The following is a 25391-nucleotide window of genomic DNA, read 5'->3' as shown; positions in this document are numbered from 1 at the left end:
GCTTAATCCATATTTCTGTGGCGCTCATCACTCAGTTACCCCCAGTATCATCACCCTTCATCCTACCTCAGGAACTCTGGGAAAGATATATCCTATTCGAAAAGCTCTAAGAAAAGGAGAAAACATGACACTTCTGTTTAGACTTATTTTCTTTAAAGATTAGGGATGAGATTTCAAGAAATATTCTGAAATTTATTTTTTCTCCGAACTCAAATCAGCCATACTAGAAGGCCCCAATCCAGTTTTTGATGGGAAGCATTTCTTTTAAATATTTATTTATTTATTTATTTATTTATTTATTTATTTATTTATTATTGATTTATTTATTTATCTATTTATTTAAGAGAGGGAGAGTGCACACAAGTAGGGGGCAGAGGGATAGGGAGAGAAAGAATCCTCAAGCAGACTCCCTATTGAACACAGAGCCAACATGAGGCTCGATGCCAGGACCCTGAGATCATGACCTGAGCCACTTAACCAGCGGAGCCACCCAGGCGCCCCTGATAGGAAACTCTTCAACTTCCTCCCTTTTACAAAAGACTTAAGAAAGCTGAGGAGAACGTTATACAAATCTACAAACGTGGTAAAAATAAATAAATAAATAAATAAATAAATAAATAAATACATACATACATACATACATACATACATACATACATACCTTGTGAATAAGGAAAATATGTCAGTTTAGTGATTTCTTTACCCAGAAAAAAATGCAGAGTGGCTCGAAGAAAATGAGAGAGTGGCTCGAGGAAGTTATTGCAAAGATACCATACGTAGGCAGCAGGTGTCAGTAGGTCAGAGATGGGAGCCTAAGAGACAAAAAGTACCAACACTAGGGAAAAGTGTTTCAATCAAAGAGAGAATGCAATTGGAGAGGAAGTTTCCTACTTCACAATTCTGACCAGGGCTGGAATCATTTTTGAGGACATATTTGTTAAATCTTCATGTGATTCTGACCAATATAGGAAGAAAAAAATCACCTAACTTCTAGAGACTCTCTGCAGACCTGGTGAAATGAGGCCATGGCCCATCCTCAACTAAAGATGCTGCCCGGGGACTCTGCTACCCAGTGGGAGAGACAGATGTCCAGCCAAATTGATGTTTCTCTGCTCACATAACTTCTTGGACTAACACTCAAGGAACAGATCAAGGTGACATCTTATTCTAAATATCTCTCTTCTTCGATGTGACACCTCAGAAACCCCCCGCAATGACAGAATTTTGGCTCCTCAGCTAAACTTAATGACGCAGAAATAATTCAGGACCTAGAAACTGAGAAAAGAAAGTGCTGTACTAAGCAAAAAAATGTTCAAGTGAAATACATATTTTCTTTATTTTAATCAAGTAATTCAATCACTCCCCAAATGTAATCCTTTGCTTGTGGTCTCATTGAGTACTGAAGAAAAAAATTAACTGTAAAAGAAAAGCAAAGTTAATCTTTAAAGACACAGTTTCTTCACGTCTGGCTTGAAAAACTGTAACATAAAGGAATTTCCCCATGATGGTATGGGCACATCGTCTGCTCTTGTGACAAACTGTTTTATGACTATTCCTTCCCCAGTTCTCACAGTAAAGATACTATAATGGAAGTTTTAGAAAAAAAAAAAAATCAGTTGGTTTCAATTTTTCTTAAATCAGCTACAGCTCAACAACCTGAAATAATTAAAAATAAATTGGAACTTAATGTTTGGTAACTCAATCATAGCATGTGGCTAATTGTGCTCACCCAGTCAACACCAGCACCAAGCTATGATGAAATGAAACCATCCTGCTGAAATACCCACCCCCACTCCCCGGGACTCTCGGGATACGATTTCATATCTATCACTCACCAGGGGTTACTTCCTTCTTGTTACCACAAACACTCCCATTGTCAGAGGTCTGAGTGAGACTTGAGAGAAAAATTGTGAGTGAACCTTGCTTTTTGCTCCCAGAATGCAATAAAAATACATGGTCACCTTCAATAATTATCTCTTTACACCTTTATCCTCCCCAGAACAAGTTTTGATGGGTTTGGTAAAACCAAATAGTTGCGAGTTCCTCTTTCCACAGTAATTACTCCCCTTACATCCACAAGAAAGCAGTGCTGATAGCAACAGAAAAGAAGTTCCAAGTAGGATACCTGAATGGTTCTCAGTCCACTCATTAAAAATTACCTCAGACATGGGGGAAAAAAAGTCCCTGGAGCTTCTGAATTAGTTGTTCTAAGGGAGGACCTCAAGTTACTTGCTTTTTAGCAAAGATTTTGGGAGGACTTTGCTATGGCATGTATGCAAGGCAGTTTTCACTTTATTGTTTCACTTGCTAAAATAAGTTTTCACTTATGTTCAGCAAACTCAAAGCTGTAAAAAATCTTGGAGATCATCAGTTTGTGCTTCTCAAACTTTGATGAGCGCATAAAGCACCTTGAGATCTCGTAAAAACTGTAGATTCTGTGTCAAGAAGTGTGAGGAGGAGGAGACCTGAGCTAATTGAGTCTTAACAAGTTCTCAGCTGCCTTCAATGTGGCTGGTCTGAGGACCAGGATTTGAGCAGCAAGTCCTCCTTAGTTGTAACAGAGGAAGAAGCTGAGATCCAAAGACACTCTTCTTTTAAGGTAAGACAGGCAGCAAATGAACAAAATGGCATCAGAACCTACATAATGACTTCCAGTCCAGCAGCTACCACAGGGAAGAAAATGTTATTTCTTTAGAAAAAATTAATAAAAATATTATAATTTTCTGTAGAATATGGGGGAGGGGGTCCTAAGCTTTGTTTTAATGGGATTTTAGCAACTCAGAGTATAAAGATTGATTTATGGTATGTGGTTATTGTAAAGAAATTAGGGAGATCGCCACAATTAACCAGTAAGAGTCCATTTGTGTTTTTTGTTTGTATGGTTGGTTTGTATGCAGGAGGCATAAATATATGGTAAGAGAATAAAACAAACTGAACAGAAGAGAGAAATAAACAGACCACGTACAATAGCACATGAAGGCACCAAGAGGGAGAAAAGGAAACAATAACAGAAAATAAAAGAGATCAGGCTGACAAAAGAAAAATAAGAATAAAAGCAGAGAGCTAGAAAATTAAACACAGATTCTAGAATAAAAGGAAAACATAGCAGCATAGAAGAAAAAAAAAGAAAAAAGGAAAGAAAGGAAAAACCCAATGGGATAGAAGGATTCCTGGAAAAAGACCATATAAAATAAATCATAAGAGAATAGCAATCATGGGGAGGCGGGGCATTTAAGAGTCAGGAACACAAATACGTATAGAAAAATATTTGTCTTATTTAGTATTAAAAACCAGAAAACGGGTTGTATTTCATTTATCATGGTTTTTATATTTCTTTCTGATTATATTTTCAAAATAGCAGACATTCCAATTTCTCCGCAACCAACTGGAACCTGGAAAATGGGCATGGTCTTGGGCAAGGAAGCAAGAACTCATCTGCAAGAGGAAATCCGCTAGGTAGAAGAAGGTGAAGAGAGGGCAAAGTTTAACTAAATCCAAAAGCTTTCCAGTGGTCTTACCCAGCAACTTTCTTGTCTAGCCAGGCGACCGTAGGTTCTACCGTAGGTCAGGATACAGTCTCCTTGGAAGCCTTAGGGCCGGCCTCACAAACTGCTCCTGGCAGCCAGGACCAGTCACCCTGGTCTTGTGGGGAAAACCTCTCTCCTTGACATGTACCCATGGACGTAAATACGTACTCTCCAGCTAGGTCTTCCCATCCCGCCAGCCTTTCAGACACGGGCAATTCCAAACCCCGTTACTGTGAGAGGTACCCAGGTGGTGGGGCTAGGGAAGTCCATTTATTTACCTCTTTTCACTGGCCATTTCCATTCCCTGGCTGTGGCTCATTTCCAAACAAAAACAAGACTTGGAATCTCAAGGAAGAAAATTACAATTGTTGAAGTCTGCTTTCCTGTAGATCAGACATTGCAAGTTCAAATGCCTGCAAGGACAGGGAAGGTCACGCCCATGCGTAGAGCTTGAACAAGGACATCTGCCTTGTTCCATCTGAACCTGGACCCAGTGTTTCCTAACATGCAGAAATGCAGGCCCCCTGCTGCCATGTGTACCTATTTTACAGGAGATGCAAAAAATGCAGATTCTTAGGTGCAATTGCCTGATTTCTAAACGCCAATAACGAGCTCAACTTCTTGTTGCTGTTGTTCTGAAAGAACTGTCCGCAACCTTGTTTTGGACCCTGATTTTTCTTTATTAGAGAAGATGGAAAGTTAGGCAGGGGGCTCAAAAGGGAAAAGGGTGGACAGGAAGGCATGAGACAAGTAGACTCACTGCAAGTAGACCACCCCCCACAAAAGCAAGAATGGTTCATCCTTTTAGAAGACATCTTTCCATCCCAGGAAGGTGGTGTGACGGCGGTTCTCACCTGAAGGCCTGCGTGATCAGTCGCATACGCGGGCAGAAAGTTAGCCTCCCTGCCAGCTCTTGTCCTCGCATCTCTACCTACCGGGCACACTTTTCTTTCCTTTCACCAATATGTCATTCATGTCATTTACAAGAGTAAGTTTGGTTCTTGGGTTTTGACTTGCAATCCCTTGGGGAACCCTTATTTTCTAGGAGTCAAAGCCTGATGGAGAAGCCACAGAGAAGAGCTCATGACCTCGGCATAGGGTCTAACTATGCAGGTTGCCTGAGGGGGGCAAGATCGCCGGGGTGGGGGGGAAGGGGAAGATTTCCACAGCCTCATTATTCAGCATTTACGTTCACTGATCAAGAGACACATTTCTTCGGATGATAACCTGCTCTTGGAGTTGCCTGAAGGCCCCGCTGCGGCTGACTCCCCTAAGGCCCGTGCCGGTCTTCAGAGCACATCTGAGACCATCCAGTACGCATCCCAGCCGTAAATGGGAGGCCCTGACCCAAGTCCAAACAAAAACAAAAATCCAAAAACCCAAAACCTTTCTTTCCATCATCACAGGCCTCTGAATGATGTGTTTAGATGCCCCCAGGCTAGAGTTCTTCCAGACGGGGCTGGAAACCAAAGTCATGGCGAGCATCTCTGCTGGTTGATCACAAATCAGTAAGCCAGCCTGGAAGCACATGCCTCCTCGAGGTAGGAGAAAGAAGGCTGGCCTCCAAGCACATGAAGACCAGGAAACACATTTTTGTGCTGATCACTTGCATAAATTTAAGAAACTTTAATGATTCAACACAGACCCTCATGTGCACCAACATGGCCTTCTCAAAATTCACCAATTCCCGCATTTCATTTTTCATTTGCTGTTCACATAATAGCACATTAGTGGGTTTAAGAACTAAAATAATGAGTTTACCAGGTGGTGGCTGCCAAGGTGTCCCATACACGGATAAAAACTCCATGCTTGGACTCACCTTGGTTTATACCTTTCATTTCGAAATTTTGCTGGAAGGAAATTGCCTGAGTGAGTTTCCTGACAGACTCCTGTGCACCAGTTACTTCTGTTACACTGCACCTAGAAGAACTCTGTTGGCTGGAGATGGCCGTGACATTGTCATTGACATTTGTCATTAACGCCTTATATAGTTCTCAGTAAAAGGACACCAAGCAGGGGTGTCTGCTGCACTCAGGTTAGGATTAAGCCTGTCCTGTCATGTCTGTGGGGGGTGCCAGCAGAGGGGTCAGGATAGAAGGAAGCGGTTCTGCCGAGAGTACCGTTGACTAATGAGCCTCCTGGAGAACGTTCATGCAGAGGGAACTGAGGGGACACGGAGCCGAGCAGCCCCAGGACCAGCAGGTGGAGTGGTGCTCGGGCGCACAGGCTGCCTCTTGCTAAGATGCTGTCGTTTCTTAGCTCTGCATCACCACCCCCTGTGGCCTGGGCTGTGAGCTCTAGAAAGATGGTGGCTCTTCTTTCCAGTGAATATGTCGTTTCACACACACACACACACACACACACACACACAATTCTGAGACACATCAAGTGAGATACAAAGTGTGAAAAATAATTTTCCCCAACAAAGAACAGCATGCCACTCAAGTGCTCACAGTCCAGTGGGCCTCAGTCAGAACAAAACTCTTCCTTCCCCCCAAAAATGTATAATAGCTTCACATTCATTCGATTTTATATCCCAAAAGATACGTTAAGTCATAACCCCTGGTCCCTGTGATTGTGACATCTTTTGGAAATAGGGTTTTGTGGATGCAAGTAAGGTGAAAATCGCGATGACACCCTACTGGAGTAGGACAGGCCCCTCATCCAACGTGACTAGTGTCCTTGTTGGGGAGAAGAGACACAGGGATGAACACACAACCACAATGCCATGTGAGGGTAGAGGCGGACACCACAGTGATACAGCTTCAAGCCTAGGGACTGACAGCCACCACCCGACACCAGGGGCTTCAGGGGACGCACAGGCCTGCCCACATGTGGACTTCCAGCCTCCAGAACTGTAAGACCATGAATTTCCATGATGTCAAGCCACCTGGCTGCTTGCCGTCCGTTAGGGCAGAGTCCTACCCCAGCAACTAATATATGTATCAAAAACAATAAAAGTCTATTTCTCCCACATGTGGCAGGTGAAGGTGGGTGTTCCTGGTTGACAGGCTGCCTTCCTCCGTACCCAGTGTCCAAGCCCTTTCCATCTTGTGGCTCTGCCACCTGCTATGGCAAATGCCAACAAACTATACAGCCCATGCCTTCTTGTTTTTAAAAAATATAGTTCACACACAACGTTACATTAGTTTCAGGTGTACAGCTTAGTGATTTAACAAGTTCAGACATCAAGCTGGGCTAACTGCAAGTGGAGCTGCCACCCGTCCTGGTACAGCCCTACCCTGATACCATGGACTGTGTTCTCGTGCCTCTTTTTAAAAATAACCTTTAATGGGAACACGGGGGGCATTTATGCAGTTATGCCCACTGTCTGTGGCTGTTCTTGCAGCACAACAGCTGAATTAAGTACGTGGGACAGGCACCATATGACCCTCACGACTTCACCTGTTTACGATCTTGCTTGCTCCAGGAGAAATTTACAGCTCTCTGCTCTGGGGTGTCACCATCGTTTGCATCTAACCAACGAAAGGGGGAAGATAGTATGGAGGGGGCAAAGCAGCTCTTCCCAGCAACGGCACACACCACTCCCAAATATCTAGCATTGTCTAGGAATCAGTGATATGGTCACACCAATTTCAAGGGTGACTGAGAAATGTAATACAGCTATGTATCCAGGAGGAAGAGAAAATGGGTATTTGGGGGGACGATTGGCAGACGCTGCCCCTGAGCTCCAGTAAAAGATGTCACCTACATCGGCCACAAAGGGCCACCTATGCGGGAGTTCATGGAGTCCAGAAGTTTTAAAGAAGACAACACCAAAGGGAGTCAGAGCCAGTATGGGCAACAAGGGAAGGGACAGGAGGAGACCCCACGGTGGCCGAGAATGCTGTTTTCCAGAGCATACAGGCCATACTTCCTGGGGACTTCCAGTGGTAAGTGATGACAGAAAGAGGCCTTTCCGGGGGAGAAGTTCCACAATGGCAGGTGAGGGACAGAGCCAGAGAAATTGGTTTCTCCCCAGCATGTGGCTCTGCATTTGTCCCAAGCTTGATGTGGCTTTGGCAAGCCAGTTTATGCCAAACACATAAACAAGTAAAGCATATTCCAAAGCTCTAAAAATTATACTAGCGTTTGGGAAAACTCATCTCCAATTGACCCACCGTTTTCTGAATCTCGCATATATACGAAGGTTCCAGAGAATAAAAGTAGCCCTAACGGGCTTCTTATATAATCAACTTAGGCACTAAATATCAACAGTGGCTAAGATCATGAAGAAAACTGGCAATCAGATATCATGTGCCTCTTGATCGAACAGTCTAACCCTCACATGGGGAGAGTTGTTCCCCATCTTTCCCACACCCTCTTAATCCGTGGAGATCGTGGCTTCAAGAAAAGGGCAACACACAGCCAAGAAGAGTGATCGTCAATCGCCTTACGGTTCTACAAGATTTTACATCCACGGCAAGACTAGTGCTTGGATACGAAGGCTTTTGACTTAGCAGGAGCCAGACTTTCTTGAGAAAGGAAAGGGCTTTATTGAAACTTCCCAAACCTGAGCATTTGGCCTATAAAAGCCAACCTCAGAGGACTCGGGTCGACAGTTACATGTCACTTCCTAGAGGACGGGAATTGGAAAGGAGAAAGCATTTGAGTGCTAGGGTCAATAGGGAGAGCGAGAGGAAGAGAGGGACCAGGGGTCAGATGAGAGGGTCTACTTCCCTCCTCGCCACTCAGGGTTCCAATCGCAGGGGCAGAGAGGTCAGTCGTCAAAGAGAAGCACCACATAGGTTCAGGGAGATCTGAGGAGCCACTGGTGGTGTTTCCTGGGCTTTCCTGGGCAGAGACTGAGCCCGTCACAAAGCCGTCGGGGAGGCCTTGAATTGGGAATGGCTCAGCAGCCAAACGGCAGCAGGAGGAGGTTTGGAAGAGTCTCCACCGCCAAGCGTGCCTTCGGCGTGTGAGCCGAAGGGCCAGCTCCACTCCACTGAGGCGTGCAGAACTGAACCCAAGGTCCCCACGGCGGTAGTGGGCAACGCAGACGTGCTCGGAACCTGAGTCCCGAGGGGACCTGCAGCCCAGATCGGGAGTCTCCAAACCAAAGGTACACAAGCATCGGTCAGGGAAATGAGCAGGATGCTCAAAAGACCGGGCAGGCCAGGCACAGCGTGGGGAGACCCTCGGGGACCAGGGGGACCGCGAATAACCCAGAGCCACCGCCCCGTGCCACGGCTCTGACTGTAGCTGACTCCCACCGTGCTCCCAGATGCCACTGAGGGAAACGGAAAGAGGTCCTTCCCCATGCCCTTCATTGAAAAGTGACCAACCTTTGAAATGACAGGTAACTAAGATATTTCATTGTTGCTGAAAAAAAAAAAAAAAATCACTGGATCAAATCGAGGCTCCTGGGCTGGAAGAAATCAAGGCATCTCCTCTAGGCAGAGAAGGGCCTGAAGAGTGAAACGGAGATCGATTCTTTAGGGAAAAAAAAAAATCACATTTCTGCCCTTCCTAAACTGTGTGCACATGTCAATCTGCTATAATAGGTAGCACTTCTCCATACTTGGGTTAAACTGTCACCTGTCACAAAGTCACTTCACCTACCCTTTAACCTTCCACTACCCGTACACACGCACACGCCCAGCTTCGCTACCTCCTAGCACTGCTATCTGACACTCTCTGGACGATAACACAGCCGGAGAAACATCGCTAGGAAAATGAAACGTGACACTCAAGAAATTTTTAATCTCACGAGCTTTAGGATTCCGTGGGTCAGATGACAACACATCACACAAGTGGAAAGCTCAAGCTGACAGGTGGAAAAGCTCTGGTCGTATCTGAAAATTACAAAATTCAACTCCAAAATGGGTGGGCGGGTGGGGGGGGCTTTGCAAGGAGGCCGACCTGGGGACAGAGGCCTTCACTGCCAGTAACCTGAGAGCAGCCCCCCTCGGCCCCAGGGTCCCCAAGGTGGACACAGCTCGCTTGGCCCGGACCGCACGGGGGCCTCCGGCATCAGCGGGGCCACAATGACCAGGACAGTAGCCCGGGCTGGGGGGGGGGGGGTCACTGGAAAGGGGTTTCTGGTCACCCAGCGGGTCCTTTCCAGCCACACCCACGCATGTGCTTCACAATCGTCATCGGCACATCCTTTAAAAACGCCAACGCCACGTGCAAAAACATGCAGTGCGGAATACATCGCCAAAAAAGTCAAATTAGACATTGATGAGCCTGAGGTGGTGAGTGTCTGCGGACTGACAATGCGAGTGGTCTCTTCCCACTGTCTGGTCTGTGATGTGGTTGTGTGCAGATCGGGTTTAACAAGTTTATACACAAATCAATCTGCCCTTAGCAACTGAGAGATGACCCCAGCTAAATAAAGCAAGCCCGGCCGCGAAGAACTTTCCTAGCATTTTTCAAAGAAAAGGCTTAAAGTAACAGTATCTGCTTAGTTACATTTTTCCATATTATAATTGATAGTATAACGTTTATCCTTTAATCCTATATCATGATCAAAACGTGGATTTACTCTTTATAGGAATTGTGAAACCAACTAAGATACTTCTGACTGAAACCGAATCAGGTATCATTTCAGTTTATTTCAACGTCAAGAGTTTCATCTATTGGTTCCCACAAATTAGCAGCATTTGGACTAAAACACACTTTTTAGGGAAATGTTTAAATGTTTGACATTTTATATGTGAATTTGCTTTATTATCCTTAAATGGAGACTTATTTGCCCTTTCATTTTTTAAGATTTTATTTATTAATGAGAGACACAGAGAGAGGGGGGCAGAGACACAGGCAGAGAGAAGCAGGCTCCATGCAGGGAGCACATCAGGAGCTCCCTGACGTGGGACTCGATCCTGTGTGTCTCTAAGATCATGCCCTGGGCCAAAGGCAGTGCTAAACCCCTGAGGGGCCGCCCTTATTGGCCCTTTTAAATTGAAATCAGTTGCCCCAGTACAGTCTGTCTAAACCTCATGAACGTTATGGTCTTAAAGAAAAAAAAAAAAAAACATTCATGAACTGTCGCCTGAGATTTCCCAAGTATGATCACACTGAACAGTTGAGTAGATTTCCAATGCTTCCAATTCCTACGCTGGCAGATCTTCGAGAGGTAGCTATATTTTTGGCAACATCTGGAATTGTGGACATCATCATTTTGCAGATGAAATATCTGAAGATCGGAGACATTCAGTCACCTCTGGATCGGAACCGGGTTTAGGCTCCGGGTCCCTGGAAACCAGGGGAGGGACCCTGCACTCCCTGCCTTAGCGCCTCAAATTCCTACAGCATCCTTTACTATTTGAATTATAGCAGCGATGACCGAGGAAGGACAAAAAGGGAATACATGAAGATAACAAATCCAGACTGAATTTGAAATAATATCTAAATCAGCACAGCAGTCATTTTTCTCCTGAGACGACTGTACAAAACCTAAAGTTTTGGGGGCTCAAAATTGGAAAGAATATATAAGAGCAACCCCAGCTCCAGCACCACTCCACACTTTGGCCTGAGAAATAGTTGTTCTCATTTCTTTTGTAAAGTATTCAACCTTGGAAAAACAGTTAATACCACTCTCTATTCACTGTAATCTCTTAATTCCCATTGTCTTCTTGGAGCCTGAGGCTTGTGTGTCTCCGTAATCCTTCCATTTAGTAACCATAATCTGCAATCTCTCCTCCTAATGCCAGTAATCCTTGGATTCTACTCAGGGCGAGGGGCAGTAACTTCCCAAGTCAATGTGTTGTCTTTTTTTTTTTTTTTTTCCAAACACATTATCAAGTAAAAGACAATTCTCTTTGGCCATCAGAGGGTGAAGTGCATTTGCGTCCATTGTCCTCTTCCTCACTACACATTTTCTTTAAACGATTTCAGAAATTGTAAGCAAGCTGATTGATTTTTTTCCCCAGCCATTTGATGAAATGCATTAATCCAAAATGAGCCAGCACAGCACAATCTAATTCGCATTTCAGAAAGTCATAAAGTTTTCGGTCAGCTTGCAGTTTTAAGCTTTTCCGTGAGGAGACACACTCCAGTTACCACCCTTACCTCGCTTGTCCCCCCAGAGAAAGAGAGAGAAAACCAAACAAAACCAGGATGCATGGTGCCTGCCACAGGAAAAAGAAAAAAAAAGATGCTTTGATGAGAAAAGGTTATAAGAGTAAAAGAGTAAGAAGAAGAAAGAAGATAGTAGACAGAAGTGGTCTTTTTTTTTCCCCCCAAGAAATTGAAGAAGGGCATCAAGAATGTGGAAGACATAACACTAAGGTGAGAGAGAAGGGGAGCAGGTTCCCTGACACTGTCTAGCCCACCCTAATCATCTACACTCAGCCCTACCCTGACCTCTAAGGTAATAATTAGAAACAAGAAGGTTAGCAATTCCATGTCAGATGTAAGAGAAAGTAAAGAATGAAGTTCCTTGAGAGAAAGAAAAAGAGTAAGAAAGAAAAGAGAGAGAGGGAAAGAGAGGAAGGAAGGAGGGAAAAAAATTGTTAAAGCCAAATAACTAAGGATCAAGGATGTTTGGCTCTTGTCTTAAGCTCTCAACTTACTTGCTAGTCGCATGATGGCTAAAGTCTCATAAATAAGATGGAAAATTAGGTAGTTCTTTCTCCAAGGCTTTTGAGGTATTTTAATTAGTAATGGAAAGGTACCAGTGCATGGGGCACCTGGGTGGCTCACTCAGGTGAGTGTGGGGCTCCTGGTTTTCTGCTCAAGTCCTGACCTCGGGGTCCTGAGATGGCGCTGCAGCTCTCCACCCGGCTCTGCACACTCAGGGCCAAGAATGCTTAGGACTCTCTCCCTCTGCCTCCCACTAACCCCCCACCCCCATACCCCATGTGTGAGTGCTCAAATAAATAAGATAGATAAATAGATAGATGATAGATAGATAGATAATAGATGATAGATAGATAGATAGATAGATAGATAGATAGATAGATAGATAGATCGATCTTAAAAAAATAGTACCCGTGCCAACGTGAAGTGTCCCGTACATTCACTATATACGAAAGGCTATTTATTTAAACACTAGGAAAGGGGGAAATGACCCTGGTGTATAGACGGACGCCACAAGGGAAAAGAAATAATATTTCAAAGTTCAGTGGGTAGCAAACGGGAACCAATGATTGTGATGAATTAAATTAAATGAAAAATCAACTAACCGTTTCGTGAAGCAGATCCTGGCTCTGGCAATCGCCATACGGCTCCAAGCGCCCAAAGGGGAACGTGGAGCTGCGGCCTAAGGAGCAAGGGGGAAAACTAATCTTTTTAAGGCACCAGTTGCTCGGCCAGATTCCAAACGCTGAACTTGCCTTCCTAGAAGATTGCTGGTGACCAAGTGACAACCCTAAACTATCGTCCGGGAATCAGGAAAGGAGCAAAAATTGAGAAATAACAACATGCAGTATACTTCATGATCACCAAAACGCTTACATTTTTTTTTTTTTTTAAGCCAAGTTAAGGTGTCCGGTTCTGCTTATTTGTGAGGCGAGGAGGAAGCGCAATAGGCACAAAGAAACCTGAGGTCTTAAGCTTGTTTTCTGGGCTTTATTCATGATAGGCCTCATATTAATGAGTATCCCTTAAGCACCTACTCTTAGCCGGATCCTATGCCACCCCTAGAACCAGCAATGGACAAAATGGAGTGCACACTCACACTCGCGGGGGGCACCGAGATGAACACGCTGTGCTGAGGGTGTTATCAGTGTATAAGCAAAACTTACCTTAAGAGAAACAAGAGTCTCACGTAGGAAGTGAGGGTTGGGTTTATCTACCCTGTAGGCCGCACGCGAGTGGAAACTACAGCATACAGCCATGACCCCAGCCACGGCCCCTTTTACCACTTCAGAAGAAAGAGGAAGACACGTTTCTGAATCGCCTCGTCCCTCCTCTAAGGATACAACTAGCATTTCAGGGGGGACACGTCTCCAGTCGTACCGTCCAGAGCACCACAGAACATTGGGCACCCACGGCCCCCGCCTCCGGAATCTAGCAGCACCTCCTCACCCCCGTCACCGTGACCATAAGGCCCCCTGTCTGCTTTCAAACACTCTGTAGGGAAGCAGCCCCACTCTCCCAGGAGAACCACTCCCTTTTATGCCCTTTTTTCTACACTTGTGCTTAAGCCACAGAAGCATCAGGGAACTAATGCCATGGAAAGAACAGCCTCACCTTTCAGTTTGATAAAGGTTTTCTACCCTTCATGATTAGGCACGTTAGGGATGCACCTGTGAACATAGGCGATCATGCACACTTCAGAGGGTGATTATAAGGATAGTATTAAATGGCGCAGGTACAAAGGCCTCACGAAGTGTCTAACCCAATGCGGATGCCCAGTGAGATTATCCCGATCAGGTGACAAAAGAAGAAATGGAGGAAAGAGTACTCCTTAGCAAAGTAATTCTCTTAGAAGATGACAAATTCTGTAATTACGTAGTGGCCACGTAATTACTAGCTGCTAGGCTAACGCTGAAGTGGCTGTGCCAGGCAAAGGAAACAGAATCGGAAGATGCTCGGCCTGCCTTCAGGACACAGCACTGTGCTCCATCACAAACCATCCATTTGGCTCTCCAGAGACACTGGCCTGTCTCTGGAAACTTGTGAAAGGTTAGCCCCCACCGAGAACCAAGAATTCTGTCCTGCAGGTTCCCGTCATATATGTTACAGTCAGAAATGCTACCGGACACCATCCACTTGTTTTCATCCTTGCCCTAATAATTATTGCGTGGTCTGTAAAGCACAGCCGTGACCCTGTCTCTCCAGTAATTCTGGGTGTAGCTCACAGCATCAGCCTGCAGGTAATATTATCCTCATTGCTACAGGTCAGGGAACTGACAGGGTCAACTTAATCAACATTAGGATAACAAGTGTAGTAGTAACTAACAGTAGGTATTTTCAATGTTAATTATTATATTTATTAAATAATGTGGGGCACCTGGGTGGCTCAGCAGTTGGGCATCTGCCTTCAGCCCATGTCGTGACCCCGGGGGTCCTGGGATCGAGTCCCTCATTGCGCTCCCTGCAGGGAGCCTGCTTCTCCCTCTGCCTGTGTCTCTGCCTCTCTCTCTGCATCTCTCATGAATAAATAAATAAAATCTTAAAAAAATTAATGTGTTAACAAGAGAAGTATATTATTACATTTATCATGAATAGTCACATTTATTATGAACAGATTGGTTGCTGATTAATAATCAATCTCATTTAATGCTGGTTCACTATGTATCAATCACTCTACTACGTGGCCTAAACACACTTCTTCTTTCACTCTTTATTTTTTAAAAATCTTCACAATAAATAGCCCTATTGTACCAGGGAGAAAACAAGCTTAAATGTCTTGCTCCAAATCATACGGCTAACAAGTGATTGAGGGAGAACTTCAACCCACATCTGTTTAGTTTCAAACACACTAAGCTATATTGCCTTTCCTGATATGCTTCCAAGTGACGCTCAGATACAGTGGCCAACAGAATCTTTCAATACAGGGGCTTTCATGGAAAATAAAAGGCTTTGGGAAAGAATGCACATAATTAAATAGATCATGTAAACTGCCCCTACATTTAATTAAGGTTTAAAGGTAAAAACGAGCTGACAGGCTGGGCCTTGAGGGCTGTGGTGTTGGTCAGGACCCCACCACCTGGCTGGCCAGTCACAGACCACAGACCAGGCCGACTGAGAGACCAGCCGGGCAATATTAGGAGCCGGAATAAATGGTATTTCTAGAGAGTAAGAACTAAATGAGTATGTCATTAGGTACAATTTAATCTCACCTCTCCCTAAGCTTTATTACACAGAGCATCACACAATCTCAGGACTTTAAAAAAAAAAACAAAACAACAACAACAACAACAACAAAAAAAAAAAAAAACACCTCCCAAATCTTCCATTTACTGTTGCAGTGAAGTTCTGGGTTATAGATTTTTTTTTTAAGATTATTTATTTATTTATTCATGGAGACACACGGAGAGAGGCAGAGACACAGGCAGAGGGAGAAGCAGGCTCCCTGCAGGGAGCCCAATGCAAGACTTGATCTCGGGACCCCAGGATCACGCTCTGAGCCAAAGGCAGGCGCTCAACCTCTGAGCCACCCTGGCGTCCCATCTGGGTTATATTTTTAACCTGCTTCAACTGTAGAGTCCTCAGCACCCCCGACTCCGTGGGTGGCTCCACGTCACTGTAAGTCCCCACCTCAGAAGCATCCTTCACAGTTGGAACTGTGGGGGGAGCACAGAGGACAAGAGGTGACTGCCGGGACAGAGCACTGTTCCTTATTAAGTCAGTATGATTCCTTTAGTGGATGGAGGGGCAGCTGGCATAGACACGAGATGGCGTTGACGAGTTGTCGAAATGCAACGCTTCTCCTTAGCAATTTCATGTGGTCCCTCGGAACATCAACTCTTTCGATTTGCTTAAAATATATGTCCGTCTTGCACACATAGCTCCCTAGAATTTATTCCAAAATGGTTATGCTTTCAAAGCAACGCTGACTGCTAAACTAATCAAGGTTCCTAAGGATCGAGAATGGCATGATCCAAGGAGCATACTTATTATTTCGGTGCAGGTAACAGCTAAAACAAGCAAACGAACCTACCTTAATTTAAATTTAGTACCAGGGCACTGCTAGATTGGAAAAAGGAAAGAATGAATAACTGCTGGACACATAACCCAGAAAAACGGCTCTGAAACGCTACCCTTTTTTGGTGTATGTTTGTTATGTGCTTACTCACACTTTTCTCCCTGACTTCCTGTGTCTTGAACCTTAAATTCCCTTTTGTATATTTTAAAATCTATTTGCTCTTCAAGGCCCAATTCAGTTCTTACCTCTTTAGGGAAGTCTTCCTTCCCCATCAGCTGGTCCACATAAATCTTTCCTTCACCCCAGTGCCTGCAATTGAAAACAGTTATTATCTTACAGTTTAACACTCAAATATCCTCCAGGTGATTAATGTCTGCTCATTTTAACCCCTAAACAGCATATAAGGTTTGAAGTCATGGCTAATAGTTGTTATTAATATGAATGATGATAATGAGCCAGCACTTGACTATTTACAGAGGACTTACTGCGTACCGGGCACATAAGAGATGCCATTGAGTCACCACCACAACTCCATGAGGCAAATATTATTATTACATCCTCCTTAAACACATGAGGAAACCAGATTCTAGTCAGAAGATCATTTTGCCAGAAGACAGAGCCACAATTTGAATCCACTGCCTAATCCTGCTGCTACTTCTCCCACACACTGTACCTCTTGATGAGGACGCTATCTTCACTACAGCTAGGTAACTCCTGCTGGGAAAGGTGGAAAATTTTCAAAATGCTGCAGTATGAATGAGGTTGAATTCATAAGAACAATAGGTGACTGTTATAATTCCTTCTGTAATTTGGAAAAAATGCCTAAAGTCCAAATGACCCCAAAGGCCACTGGAAGCTGCACACTGCCATCACGTGTACAGAAAATTTAGTCACTGATGCAAAGGGGAGCCACCATATGTCCTTTGGCAAAGGTTAGGTTCTCCAGGACTCACTGAATGGACCATATTCAGACTTCATGAAATAAGATGTGCAGAATGAATGAATGAATGAATGAATGAATAAATAAATAAATAAATAAATAAATAAATAAATTTTAAAAATCAGGTGGATGCCTGCCACTGAAACACTAAAACTACAAAGAAGGTAGATTCATGCAAAGTGTCAGTCAGGCTGAAGATTTGTTTGGACAAAATCAGAAGATTTTGACCTCTATCGGGTAAAGTATTGAAGAAAACCATGTTCGCATTGTACCTAAGGCATAGTTAGAAAGGATTCGTAATTGGTGTTTAGAGGACTACCCTCGGCTACATTAAAGGAGGAAATGGAGAGCTGGAGATGCCCAACTCTACAAAACACAAAATGGAAACCAAAGGAGAGTCATAAACACAGAAGACAAAGTGGCAAGGCTGTACTCTAACCTGGAAGTGACCAAGGGTGGTGGCCGTGGAAGCCTTCCCAGGCCTTCCCTGCCCCCCACCTCCCCTCACATTCCTGGGGAGCCCCTTCTTCTGGGAACAAAATGCCTGGCAGCAGGAGAAGCGGTGCAGCCAGCTTTATGACAAGGATAAATTGCCTTTTCTCCGCTGGGTGCCTGGTGCTAGATGGAATGTTGGCTGTAAATATCCCGAAGCCTCTCCCTTTTCCTCTCCTAAGGCTTCTTCCCAACACGCTAGCCCGGCCTTCTCCTTCTCCCTTGTCCAATTTGGCTCCTGCATCTCATCTTCCTTTTTCCCTGCACTCTCTTCCATCTTCCACTTCCCTGTCTGTCCCGGGGCCGGGGGCGGGGCGGGGGGGGGGCATGACAAAAAGATTCAGAATCCCAGCACTCCACTTGCGCCTTCCGTTTCCAAAGTACTAGTTCACACTTCATGTAAGTGTAGGATTTGTTACTGTTCTAAAATCTGTCCTTCGTGCCAGAAGGTAATTTCTTTTGACCTTTCTAAGCTTGTTTGTTCTCACTTTTCTCTTCCAGAAGGACTTTAGTAGTGGTGTTTGACCTCTTACCAGTCTCAAATCACTTCTGTTTTCTTCCTATACCCATCCTAAAGCCCAGGACCATAAACATACAATACTTTTTCTGGCAGTCTCTGAAAATTATCATGGAGATCTGTATTCTTTTTTGACATAGAAAAATGATCTCCTTAAGTGGAAAATTATTCCAAAGCATAGCTCTACAACAGTTGAAGAATATATTAAACAAGATAATTATATAGGAAAAACCAGGAGGTCTATCTTAAAATGTTGAAAGTCTCTGCTGCAAATTCGCCTGATTTTTTTTCTCCATTTTCCATGTTTTCCTAAAAAAAAACAAAACAAAACTTTGAAAGAATAGACATGCATAGCTTGATTGACCAAAACCAAACAAACAAACAAAAAAGGGTGAAAAAACTGTAAGCCTTTACTACCTTCCTGACCAGGAAAAGCATCTGAGAATTGGATGGGCAAGTGGGAAACAGAGTAGAGGAAGGCAGACATCTGTCGGACAGTGAAACAGGGAGCTGGTGACAGTGCTTGAGTAGAAACTGGGGATGTTGTTTTTGTCATCTGGAAAGCTTTGGGGAGAATTAAATTTATTATTGAGGAAAACTTTTTTAGTCCCAACAGTTGTTCCAGTCCTACAAACTGCGTCCTTGCAACCTCGTTAGTTGATTGGAAAGAACTTAGATAATCCAAAAAGGAGAGAAGGGAAAGCCTGAGCTCTCCCCAGGACAGGGCTGAAACCACTCTTCCCAAGGAGTACGACGGAGCTTGTCTCAGTGAGAAATGAATTGACGGCGAACCTCCAATTTGGATGTTAGCCCCTTGGAAGTGATAATAGCCCCATCAGATTCCCAAGAGGAAACAGCTATAGAAATAAAAGGAAAACACCACAGCAATGTTTAAAGCTGAAGAGCACAAAAACACTGGGCAGAGCCTTACAAAATGGAACAATGGTCCAAGTGAAACCTGAAGTGCAGGAGCGCCAGACCGTGAAATGGAGAAACAATGCATGCCCAAGTGGGACTGAAGACTCAAAAGCCGCCATTAATTCAAGCAAGATCAAAACAGAAATCAATCTATTCATGTGACTTCCAAAAGATCATTAAAAACTAATTACTTTCTGTCTACCTCAAGCGCTTTGTTGCTTTAGCTGGTAAATTGTTCCTTCTCGCTCTTGGTCTAGATGGCTGTGGAATAAAGCAGTGTGTTCCAACTCAGATCACAGTGAGTCAAGTGGCCCCATCATAGAGCCCAGACTTCGAAGTCCTTCTAAGCATTATCACAGGCTCTCTATTTATCAGCACAAAGCTTATGTATACAACCGGGTCGACACCTAATTACAGAAAGCAATGTCGTGCGTTCTTCCAATTTCCACCCACCCACCCCCCAACCCTCCCAAAAAATCAAACCCTTCTCTTCTTTTCTAGGGCTACAGTCAGGGATTTGGCATGTTGGTAAATCAGTTCTTTTGTGCAGAAAGAGTCTCCATGACAGGAACAGAGATCGTTCTTGTTTCTTTTTCAAATCTGATGCAATAATCAAACAATAAAACAAAAACAAAAAATCTGCTACTCAAGCAAATTTATTCTGTCAAGTAGCAGTATCTTCAAGATGAGTACTACCTCTAAAAGCAAAACTTCTAACAATATTTATTTTCATTTGACTTTGGTAAAAATCTCATTTCTCTTTCAACTGAAATTTTTCAACTTACTTTCCTTCAAAATAAAACTCCTGACCTTCTTACAATTATATGTATGTATTTTCTAAGAAGATACAGTATGCTCTTAATTGTTTCTCAGGAAGTGAAGTGGCCTTCAGTGTCCCACAATTATATTTGTAAAAGAACAAACATCAATAGTCAGAAACAAATCATTTTTTAGAATCTTATTTGCATGTGGACTTCGAAAATGACAGCAGATAAATGTGGTGAAATGTGATCATGGATATTAAGATATCCTCTTTCCTGAATACTTTATTGTGTTTATTGTGTGATAAGATACAAGATACAATATACAATATATACATGTTCGTGCCTCAATTATTATCAGCTTTTAAAGATAATGGCTTATAGTTCCTTAGTACTTAACAATTTTCAAAGCTTATTGTATGTTACTTTCTCATTTGAAAGCCACAAAATTTCTTAAAACACCTTTCAGGGATCCCTGGGTGGCGCAGCGGTTTGGCACCTGCCTTTGGCCCAGGGCACGATCCTGGAGACCCGGGATCGAATCCCACGTCGGGCTCCCGGTGCATGGAGCCTGCTTCTCCCTCTGCCTGTGTCTCTGCCTCTCTCTCTCTCTCTGTGACTATCATAAAATAAATTTAAAAGAAACAAAAAAAAACAAAAAACACCTTTCATTTGGGAAAATATTTCTTCCCATTTCATAGTAAAGAAACACATATGGGAATCAGCAAGGTCATATAGTCTGTAAGAACTAGATACTGGAACAGAATGATCTCCTTGCTCCCAGCAATGCTAATACAGCTACCGAGAAAAAGAGGAATTAATATTGAAGGTTTTCTATACACCAGGCCTCACCAGTGCTTTACGAACATTTTGTTTTATCTTTGCAACAGCTCTATGAGGCAGATATTATCTTTCCTACTGATACATATATTGAAATTCAGAAATTGCAAGTGCCTTCATCAAACTTACTCGGTTAAAATATAGCAGAGCTAGAGTTCCAATATGGGTTTTCTGACTACACAATCCAGGTTCCTTCTCTATTTCTTGATGCCATTTCTACCTATAAATTGGAAGTTGCAGCCTTTAGTTGCACAAAATCCAAGTTTAGTTGATTGGAAAACTCCACACATTTAAAAATAAAATAGGTGATATTGATGCTCAGAAATTGTAATTTAATACAAGTACAATCAAAGCCAAATGCCAACATGCAATCATAATACATCCAGTGTGTAAGTCCCCCATTTAGAGAAACATCTCTCAAGGATATGGCATAGCTGAGCTAAAAGTGTGCCCTTCCTCCACAAATCAATTCAAGCATGATTTCCTTAATAATCATCCCTCCCATCCTTTCTCCAATATATGATTTCTTCTCACTATAGATCACCTATTTTTTTCCATGGATGAAGAGTTGGTGCAATCCAGAAATAAATCTCATCACAAAAAAGTCAGGGACCTCCACCAATAAAAAGCAGATTTACTGCTAGGTCGTACAGTTTAACTTTGTTGAGAATAATGCAAGGAAGTATTAAAAAACACAAACTTCTAACCATGTAATTTTGTGTCTTATATCTGAAAATTTAGGGCCATAAGACAAATGGTCCTGCTAGGAGAAAGTAGAACTTTTTTCCTGGTAGGGTATAAAAGAGAAAGGAATACTAAAAATTGAAGGAAAATTAAGACAGAAAGAGACTTGGAATAATGAAATCTTAAGGCCACACTAAGAGAAAGAAAAAGTTATTTAATTAATAAGACTAGATTTCACTCATCCTTAGTATAAAAGGCATCTATCTTATTAAGAAGGTCAAAGATAAAGGGCAAAACTGAGCAAGTGTTGCTGAAGAAAGGTTCTTGAGCTGGTACTGAATATATGCCATACACATACCTTTTACAAAATAATGATTTAAGTTAGTTAGCTACATGTCCCAAACTGAACAGAACTTCTAATGTAGCTTCTTGACCTCCTCTCCCAAGCTTTTCTTCTCTTATCACTTTACTGTCATGCCAGGGTTGGCAGGCTCAAAGTAGAGAAATTTCTTTCTATGCCAAATACGTCTTAACTTTTGCAGCAGCAGAGAAACCTAGAGATTTATGCTTGCACAATATCTTCAGACCTGCTACTTTCATAGAGCCTCTACTAAGTCGGAAAAATCATTCTCACTGATTGACTATGTGTATTAAAACACACCACTTTTGACAACTTACTTGACTGATTACATTGATTAGAACAATGATTAATTAAGTACAATCACTTTTTATTTGCTTTGCTTTTAATTAAGTTTGAGAACTCAAATTAGACAAAGTAGTCAACTTATGCTTTATGCTGCTATTTAATTAGGATGATTAGACAACAGTCCAAAGCTCTAGATCCAATTTCAATTACTTATCCAATGAGGAAAACTCTCTTATTCAAATACACAGCTTACACTAAGTATATTTGCTTGAAAACAAAGGGTATACATTGATAAAAAAAAATCTATTCCTATAATTTAACATACACAAACTCTAGATAGAGGTTAGTAGAGTCATTATATGCTTTAATATAGCTACTATCTCTGTATGATAGAAAGATATTTTTTTCAGTTTTATTTATAGGAAACACAGAGTGCTTAAGAAAATTAGAAGTATTGTGGAATTTTCTGATTCCTGAACCTGGAGTTGGGGATGGCATTATTTAAATGCATTACCACTTGGTTAAAAAAAAAAAAGAAGGCAAAGTTTCCTACAGTTATTTCCTACAGCAAAACAACTGATTTCATTGAACATCACAAAAACTGGAGTAGTTATAGTTTGTTTTGCTGGTACAAAAGCTAAAATCAACTTGGTGAGAAAAGCAATTCCTCTACTCTTCACCTGATATGTAGGAAAGAAATGCTACATCTTTTATTTTTAGGTGGTAAATTTAGCATACCTAGATGAATCCTTAGCTAAAATGGACACTTTCCAGAAAAGATATGTGTATCACCAAAACTGGCTCAAAGAACGTTGAAAAGATCTACACAAAGGAATAACCACTGAAGAAATTGTCAAAATGATATACTTCAAAGGCACCCAATACAAGTTTTCACTTGGAAATTTAATCATACCCTTAAAAACAGATAGTTCCCCTAATATATAAATTTTTCAGAGCAAAGAAAAAGATGAGAAGGCATGTGACCCACTTTGCTCAGCAAATATAGCACTGATACCAAACCAAGACAAAGCACAAGAAAAGAAACAACTAGGGTCCAATGACATTTATAAATTAAGACATATACACTTTAAATAGAATATTTAGCAAATAAAATTTATAGACGTATTTTCAAAAATTAAACATTAAGATCAAATTTGGTTTATCCCAGGAATGCAAGGATGGTTTAATATTAGAAAATCCATCAGTTGTATATAGCAGCAATGTCCACAATAGCCAAACAGTGGAAGGAGCCTCGGTGTCCATCGAAAGATGAATGGATAAAGAAGATATGGTTTATGTATATGTGGAATATTACTCAGCCATTAGAAACGACAAATACCCACCATTTGCTTCAACGTGGATGGAACTGGAGGGTATTATGCTGAGTGAAATAAGTCAGTCAGAGAAGAACAAACATTATATGGTCTCATTCATTTGGGGAATATAAAAATAGTGAAAGGGAATGAAGGGGAAAGGAGAAAAAATGAGTGGGAAATATCAGAAAGGGAGACAGGACATGAGAGACTCCTAACTCTGGGAAACGAACTAGGGGTGGTGGAAGGGGAGGTGGGCGGGGGTGGGGGGTGACTGGGTGAAAGGCACTGAGGGGGGCACTTGATGGGATGAGCACTAGGTGATATTCTATATGTTGGCAAATTGAACACCAATAAAAAATAAATTTATTTTAAAAAAATCCATCAGTTCTCTATATTAGATGACAAAAGACAAAAGCTAAATGATGTGAAGATACTGGATGAAATTTAACATCTGATTTTTTTTCTCTTAGCAAAGTAGGAATAGAATGAAAATTTTACCTTAATAAAATGTCAGTACTGGCATTATATGATAAGTACCATACTTAATAGATGAAATATTAGAAACAATATATAAGTAAGGAATAATAAGATATTGATACTATCATTGTATATTCAATGGTTACTCTTTATCCTTGTCTCTCCAAGAAAAAAAGAGGAGATATAAAGATCAGAAAGGAAAAGATAAAATTATCATTATCTAAATATGATATTACCATTTATCAAAAAAATCTAAGAAAATCCACTTATAAATTATTACAGCTTATTAGAAATTTTATCAAGGTGGTCAAGTAGAAACTGCAGATTAATGTACACATTAAACTACAATTTACATTTTAAAACATACAGTTTTTTTTTTAAAGTGCTGTGGATAGCCTAGGGCCACAACTATATCTCGCGTAAGTAAAAATAAAGTGGTCTGGAAAGATACATATCAATTTAAATATTGTTGATGCTTCTCAAGAAAGAATCAGGATTGATGGTTATGACCAAAGAAGAATGTAGCTTTATCTATAATACAGGTATACCTCAAATATATTGCCAGTTCAGTTCCAAACCACTGCAATAAAGCAAATATCACAATAAAGTGAGTCAAATGAACTTTTTTGGTTTCCTAGTGCATATAAAAATTATGTTTACACTATACTGTAGTCTACTGGGTGTACAACAGCATTATCTCTTTAAAAAACAATGTACATACCTTAATTTAAAAACACTTTATTGCTAAAAAATGCTAACCATCATCTGAGCTTTCAATGAGTTGTAATTATTGATCACAGATCACCATAACAAATCATAATAATAATTGAAAAGTTTGAAAATTGTGAGAATTACCAAAACATGATGTGGGGACACAAAGTGAGCAAATGCTGTTGGAAAATGGTGCCAACAGACTTGCTCACTGCAGGCTTGCCACAAATGTTCAATCTATAAAAAAAAAATGCAGTATCTGCAAAGCACAATAAAGCAAAGTGCAATAAGATGACATATGCCTGTATTTTTGGGTTTTATGGCCTAAATATATTTATTAGTAATATTAATAAATGAAATTGAAAATATACAAGAATGAGCTTTAACTATTTCTACATTTCATACTATCTATACTATTTCTTAAAGTTTGCATTATTACTGAACTCCAGGATAACATCAGGAAAATAAAGGAGCACATACTACGTAAGCTCATAAAAGCTAACTTTGCTGTTAAGTGTGCTTTATTGTTGAGTTAATGTCTATGAGAATTGGTTTACTAACATTTTTAAATTTTGATAAATAAAATTTAAGAATATTAAGGCCAAGGACTGAAAAAGTTTGTATATATATTCACATACATGTCTAAATGTGATTTCCCTACAACTTCATTAGTATTAAAATATAAAAATTTTATTATAAATTCAAGTCAATGAAATAGGTTTATTGAGGAAAAAAAGGAAAGTTATTATTCAAGATTATGACAAACTTTTTAATACTATTTTTCAGAAGAGACCGCTATATCATTGAATTTCTCTTTCTCTCTCATAGATATTAAACATCTGGTAACCAGGTTCCTTTATGTACTTGTCAGAGGCTTGAAAAGCTCAGAATGATGGATATCTGTTCCCAAATCAAATAGTTCCTTAAAAAATAATAGTAACATTTTCAAGAACTTCGTGTACAGTGACAACTCATTTCTTTATGGGCAGTACACCTAATTGTCAGGAGCAGGCCTGGTGTGAGC

The 25391-nt window shown here is 41.6% G+C and overlaps 1 long non-coding RNA gene across 1 annotated transcript in view; it reads right to left on the bottom strand.

Annotated features, from left to right (window-relative positions):
• Positions 1 to 431: 431 nt before the first annotated feature.
• Positions 432 to 25391, bottom strand: part of LOC111096229 — a 29413-nt gene continuing 4453 nt past the window's right edge. Inside the window, exons 2-3 of the long non-coding RNA XR_005353884.1 lie at positions 16311 to 16374; positions 432 to 812 (exon numbers count right to left, since the gene is read on the bottom strand). This is a non-coding gene — a long non-coding RNA (uncharacterized LOC111096229). The remainder of the gene's footprint in view (positions 813 to 16310; positions 16375 to 25391) is intronic.

Source organism: Canis lupus, chromosome 1, assembly GCF_011100685.1.
Source record: "Canis lupus familiaris isolate Mischka breed German Shepherd chromosome 1, alternate assembly UU_Cfam_GSD_1.0, whole genome shotgun sequence".
Taxonomy (NCBI): Eukaryota; Metazoa; Chordata; class Mammalia; order Carnivora; family Canidae; genus Canis; species Canis lupus.
Note: the sequence above shows the minus strand (reverse complement) of the source record. Positions and strands in the feature narration are given on the sequence as shown.